This window comes from Tenrec ecaudatus, chromosome 17, assembly GCF_050624435.1.
Source record: "Tenrec ecaudatus isolate mTenEca1 chromosome 17, mTenEca1.hap1, whole genome shotgun sequence".
NCBI classification, from domain to species: Eukaryota; Metazoa; Chordata; class Mammalia; order Afrosoricida; family Tenrecidae; genus Tenrec; species Tenrec ecaudatus.
The window spans coordinates 55,578,976-55,586,031 of NC_134546.1; the positions used below are offsets into that span (position 1 = coordinate 55,578,976).

The following is a 7,056-nucleotide window of genomic DNA, read 5'->3' on the forward strand; positions in this document are numbered from 1 at the left end:
TGAGTCTCGGCCACCTGCCCCCCAGGCACCATTCTACATTGCCCTCCAGAGTCACGGGGGGCCGGAATCCACGCAATGGCAATGGCAGTGAGACGCTTTTTCTTTCTTTCTTTCTTTTTTTTTTTTGACCTACCAACATTTGTTATTTTCTGGTGGTTTTTTTTCCTTCCTTAATTAAAAGAAATCAACCATCCTAATGTGCCCCCAACCCATCAGTTGACAGTAGGACATCTCCTCACGGAAGGGTCACGAGGAAGGGATGAGTCAACCAGGGTACAGTATAGCACCGATGAAACACACAATATTCCTCTGGTTCTTTGAGACTTCCTCATCCCCCACTATCATAACCCCACTCCTGCCTTTCAGTTCTGGCTAGACTGGAGCATATGTACTGGTATAGATAAGAGCTCACGACACACAGAGTCCCGGTCAGATCAACCCCTCAGGACAGAAATGAGAGTATCAATACAAAGGTAGGGGGAAGGTAGGGGGATGAGGGGAGAAAGGGGGAACCAATCACAATGATCTATGCATAATTCACCCTCCCCGCCCTACCGCCCAGGGGGATGGACAACAGGAACGTGGGTGAAGGGAGACAGAAGTTGGTGTAAGATATGAAAACAACAATAATTTATAATTTATCAAGGGGTCATGAGGGTGAGAGTGGGGAGGAAGGGAAAAAAGGGGAGCTGATACCAAGGGTTCAAATACAAAGTAAATGTTTAGAAAATCATGATGGCAACACGTGTACAAATATGCTTGATACAATGGATATATGCAATGTTATAAGAGTTGTAAGAGCCCCCAACAAAATGATTTAACAAAAATCTTAACCATTGTAATGTGATTGAAGTGGACCTCATTGTGGTTATGCTTTGCCCTGCCCTGATGGCTGATGGCAAAGAATGCCTAGCACCTTTCCATGTGTTTGATGGCCATTTGAACGACTTCTTCGGCGAAATATCTATTCAAGTGCTTGGCCCATTTTGTGATTGAGTTATTTGTCTTTTTGTTGTATTTATCTATCCTTTGGTTATTAGATTCTTGTTAGAGGGTTGTATTATTTTAAAAATATTTTAATAAATTATATTTATAATTATACAAAGAAGTGATATATTGTTATATTTCAGAGAATTGTACATACTATATTTTTATTGTATGGTGTTAGTAGATTCTTTTTTTAATAGATTCTTATTAATATATTTCCTGAAGATATTCTCTCAGTTGGCAGGTTCCCTTTTCACTCTTTGGTAAATTCTTTTGATGGACAACATTTTCACTTTTTAGTGAGGTCCATGTACTTACTCTGTCTGTTGCAGTTTGTGCTTTTGTTAATAGGTAACCTGTCGTGGAAAGCTAGGCCTGACAATGTTGTCCGTGCTTGTTCTTCTAAGAATGTACGGTTTCAGTTTTCACCTTTAGTACTTAATCCATTTTGAATTTGTCTTAATGTATGGTGTGAAGCATGGATCATTTCATTTTTCTGCAGGTGGAAATCCAATTTCCCCAGCACCATATATGGAAGAGATCCTTCTTTTGCTACTGAATGGTCCTAACACCTTTGTCAAAAGTCAGTTGCCCACAGCACGGATGCATGGACTTGTTTCTGAGTGCTGACTTCTATTCCTGCTCATACTAATGCCGAGCTGCTTGGGTGACTGTAGCCATGGCACAGTAACTGTGGTAGTTACCCAATCTGTTGTCTATTTGAGATTTAAGGGCGAAGGGGCGGAGGTTAGTCTGTCAATCAGGTTGCAGCTTGATGACCTCATTTGGAGGTGCCACGGAGATAAATAGCTCACTGGAGAGGGGACACACACTCACTCCCTGCCAGACATTACTGAAAATGAGCCTGAAGGAGCTACATTGATGCAGCCAGAGCCCTGGAGCTAAAGGAGCCACGTGGAGACCCACGCCTGTGCTGAGATGCTTCCACCACCACTGGATCCACAAGACTTTCCACCCACTGGCCTGTGATCTTCCTGCATTCGGCCTCATTGCATGTGTTGCATGAGTCTGGAGAGAAATTTATAGATTGGCATTGTCCAATATGGACTAATATCAGACTTATGGACTTGATGTGGGCTGGGCTCGGCTGTTTCTTACCATACAATTACACTTTTATATAAAGCTCTCTCTTATACATAGATGTGTGTCTATAAATTGGTTTCTCTAGTCCACCCAGACTAACACAGTAATGAAAAGGTTTTTTTTTAAGTAGTAAGGAACAGTAATTTATAGTTTTAAAATCAGAAGGTGTGAGTTTTCCTACTTTCTGCTTGTCTATCAGCAGTTTTAAAACTGAAAAAAAGTGCTCGCTTCGGCAGCACATATACTAAAATTGGAACGATACAGAGAAGATTAGCATGGCCCCTGCGCAAGGATGACACACAAATTCGTGAAGCGTTCCATATTAAAAAAAAAAACTGAAAAAAAAAATCAAAGCCAGGAGCATATTCATTGGGCAGAGAAAAGAGCCGAGTAGCCGCTAATGGAGAGGTTGATTGCTTGACTCCACCAGCTGCTCTGTAGGAAAAAAGACCTCATCAAGCTCTCTGTCAAGTTCATTCCGACTCACAGTGGCTCTAGGGCTTCCAAGGCTGAATATCTTATTAAAAATACAATACCAATTTTATTGACGTACAGCGCACATATCATCCAAGCCAATGATTTAAACATATTAAAGCAAGTTGTGCAATCACCACCACAGTCAGTTTAGAGCACTTCGACCTTCCTCATATGCACTATTAGTAGCTCTCCGCTTCCTCCATCCTCCCTTATCATAACTCCCATAATTCAGTTACCATTTCTATAGATTTGCCTACCCTTGACTTCATATAAAGGAAAACATAAAATCCCAAACCAAAATAACACCCAGCAACAACAACAAATAAAACGGAGAAAAACCACAGTATATAAGAAAGCAGAAAATGCGTCATAAAAACTACTTAGGGCCCGGTGTGCAAAGACTTGAATACAATACACCAGCATGAAGCAGTGAACCAACAGAGAGGTCTGGGGGGCTGTCCCCAATCCTAACTACATGGTACCTGGACACCACCACCCCCTCCCCCCGCCAAAGAGTGCACTTTAGAGGACAGCACTGAAGCTACAGCTCAGGGAGAGAGGCGCTTTTGACCAGGAGCAAAGGAAGAGGGAAGGAGAGAGAGTGGAACACATCCTGGCCCACCAAGCCCCAAGGACGATATTCCGCCTCAGAGCAGCCAATGCACAGAGAGGACATAGGACCGGCCCCACTACAAGACACAATGTCCCTCACTGACCCATAGTACTCTGGGGGACAACACTGGAGACACAGTGCGGGAATTGCGCCTGATCTGACCCCACCACACTGGGGCAAAACACTAAGGGTGTGCAAAAGAGCAGCAAGGGGAGCAAAGTCCCTGGGGGATACCAAAAATAGCCTTTGGAGTCAGGGTGTGGCACCCCATCAGACTTGACCCACCAGTAATAGTGATTATGAAGGGTCAACAAACAGACCTTGAACTATTTATAGGCTTTTTCTTTTTTTTTTTTTGTAGTTGTTTTTTTTGTTTTGTTGTTGTTTTGGTTTTTTGTTTCCTTTTGTTGCTTTGTTTTGTTCTGTCTTATTTTTGTGCCTATTATTGTCTCTGCAGGTCCATCTAAATAAGATAGGTGGGATAAACAATCCGGAGGAGAAAACAACAGGACAGACAGTTCTGGGAGTACACAGAGGCAGGCGGGGAGAAGGAAGAGGGTTGTCAATCAACCCAGGGACAAGGGAACAACAAGTGATCTAAAATCAATGGCGCGGAGGGTATAGGAGGCCTGGTGCGGCTTGATCAAGGGCAATGTAGCCGAGAGGAATTACTGAAACTGGAATGAAGGCCAAACATGATAGTAGGACAAGGGAAAGTAAAAGGAAATAGAGGAAAGAACTAGGAGGCAAAGGACAGTTATAGAGGTCTAAATATAGGCATGAACATATGTAAATATATTTATATATAATGACAGGGAAATAGATCTACGTTCATATATTTATAGGTTAAGTATTAAGGTAGCAGATGGACATTAGGCCTCTACTCAAGTACTCCCACAACACAAGAACACTTTGTTTTAATACCCTGGCATTCCACGATGCTCACTGACCTGACAGGATCTCTGAAGACAAAGTGAGTGCATAAGCAAATGTGGTGAAGAAAGCTGATGGTGCCCAGCTATCAAAAGATAGAGCGTCTGGGGTCTTAAAGGCTTGAAGATAAGCAAGCGACCATCTAGCTGAGAAGCAACAAAGCCCACAGGGAAGAACACACCAGCCTGTGTGACGGGAGTAGAACACCTCATCATGGTCTCACTTAATCCAGCCCCCTCTGCATTCATCCACTTTCCCATGCACTTTGTCTCATTGCAAGGCTTGTCATCAGCCTGGTTAATGATTAGAGGGGGTTTCCCAGAAGCTTCCTCCACAATGGGGGACCCTGAAAGAGGAGTTTGGGCTTGCACTGATAATCCACAACCTTCTGGAATGAATGCTCAGAATGTAGCTCTAATATGTTTCCTCCTCCGGCCTTGGATTTCATTATTTACAGTCCTTGTATCACACAGGCTGGTGTACTTCCTCTATGTGGACTTAACTACAAGGTGTCAGCAATTCCGCAGGCAGTGGGCACTCCATGGAGAATTTTAAAATGACATTTTTTTCCCTTTCCAATCTTTTAAAAGATGTGCATTATAGAAGACTGAAAAGCCAAGAGCAAAAAGCAAAGAACACAAAAGGCATCCAAAATAATTTCGATGACTTGATACAGTTTGACATGCCTTTCTACAGCCTGTGTGTGTACATACACAACTGAGAATACAGTTTCGGGTCACCGCGGTCACGCAGTTTTTCACACATCATGAATAGTTACCAAGTCAAAGTCCCAAAGCCATTTTGACAAGCAACGGTACATTTCACTGACTCAATCAAGAAAAGACAGAAACAAACAAAAAATCCTGCCTTTTTAGAGGAAGAAAAATTTCATAAAAGACAAAAGTGGTAACAACCCTCATGGCAGAGTTTGAATGAAAATACTGCATTTGTTTACTGCTCAATTTAAAATGAAACATAGAGTACAGTAAGTAGGCTTCTAAGAGAATGGTTATCAGATCTATAAGCATTTAAAAACGGAATTTTACAAAATATTCCTATAGTGCAGACGAGAGATGCAGACATGAAGCCCTGGTGATCACCAAAACGCCAATGTGGACACGTTCGCGTGCATCCCTCCCCTGCACTTCCCCTCTGCTGCCCACGGACCAATCTTGAGATACACCACTCAGAGGCAGTTTAATAATTCCATAGCCAAGACCTTTCCAAATGATAACCAAAAGAGAATTACAAATTGATTAACTCCCTAATACGACTTCTGATACGCAATACGACGCATTGTCCAGAATAAACACACGTACTTTATGAAAAAATGCACACGTAGCTGTATGGTTGTAATCTAACACTGAAGCTATTAACCAAGGGTCTTCCCTTCCGCCCCTCCCCTCCTCTTTCTTCCACCACTTATTGACTCAGTACAGAATGACTAGCTCCGAGAGGTGGATTAAGAAAGGTCACCACTGGACAGTCTTTCCTACGAGCAAAAGGACATTAAGGGACATGAGCTACTTTTAATGTATTTTGGCTATTAGGGTGTGTTTATCCTTTAGCACGCAGTGACCTGAACTTGTCTCGCTCCTGGGCATATAACCCCTTGGTTTGACTTTAGGTAATATCATACCCCTCCTCTCCTGCCTCCTGACCATTACCCAGTATATATACTGCCCCCGAGATACCTACATTACAGTTCCATTCCCAAATGCAACAATTCCTATGAATTAACAAAAGAAAAAGATGTATTTAGAGGGTGTTATTTGTTATTCTCTTTTAACATATGCAGTGCACTTCTGAACATGGAGATGTTTCTAACAAGGACTTAAGTTTGTCCACCACTCGTGCAGCTCATTGAATCAACTGCACACTTGTAACAAAAGCCAGAATCTGAAAATGTCCTCTAAGTACACCTTCTGGTCTACAATCATTCTCCCTTCTCACCTCGAATAGTTGATTGAAATAAATATCTTTCGTGCTTTGAGGGGACCTACCCAATTTCCCTTCCGCAAGCCATTGCTCCGAATTTGCACACAACAGATACAAAATATATCCATTTACGAAGTCTCCTGCTGCACAAGACCTTTTAAAAGTGTTGAAAAGTCAAGGTGTTACTTTGAGGACTACGGTGTGCCTAACCCAAGCCAAGGCATTTCCAATCGTTTCGTCTCACGTGCATGTGAAAACTGGACATTGAAAAAGGGAGGCAGAAGACGAGTCCATGCACTTGACTTCTGGTGCTGGTGAAGAACATTGAATGGGCTGCTAACGAAGGCAGACGGATTTGTCTTGGGAGAAGTCCCACTTGCAATGTTCCTTAGGCGCGAGGGTGGCGAGACTTTGGTGATCTCGTGTGTTTTGATATGCCATCAGGAAAGACTGGTCCCTGGAGAAAGAGATCATGCTTGATAAGGTGGAGGGGCAGTGAAAAAGAGGAAGGCCCTCCATGAGAGTGATGGACACAGATAGGTGGCTGCGAGAATGGATTCAGGCACAACAATTGTGAGGATGGTGTGGGACCGGGTGGTGTTTCATTCCGTTGTGCATAGTAGGGTCACGAGGCGTGGGGACCAACTTGATGGCACTTTACATCAAGAACAACAGTCGTGTCAAATACCGGCCACCTCTTTAACATCTAGGAAAATGAGTGTTACAAAATTTGGACCCGTCCTTTATGTGCCTGATACACTCAGCAAGGGAAAGGCGAAGACACAAAACAGGTGGGGCGATGCTTCATCTCGCCTCACCATAAACACACCCGTATAAAGTTCATGCACTGTCTTCTCTCTCTGCTTTTAAAATATATATATAATCTCCAACATTTGTTGCTCTCTGATTTGGGCTGTCCTCAAGGGTGTTAGGTGGCATCTCATGATGTTTTAATTGGCATTTCTCAGATGGCTGAAGTTCGGGAGCAGTTTCTTATATGTTCA

At 42.9% G+C, this 7,056-nt stretch overlaps 1 non-coding gene across 1 annotated transcript; it reads left to right on the plus strand.

Moving 5' to 3' along the window:
* Positions 1–2,311: 2,311 nt before the first annotated feature.
* Positions 2,312–2,418, plus strand: LOC142431125 (U6 spliceosomal RNA). Its single transcript, XR_012780692.1, has one exon. It is a non-coding gene; the product is annotated as a U6 spliceosomal RNA (small nuclear RNA).
* The last annotated feature ends 4,638 nt before the right edge of the window (positions 2,419–7,056 follow it).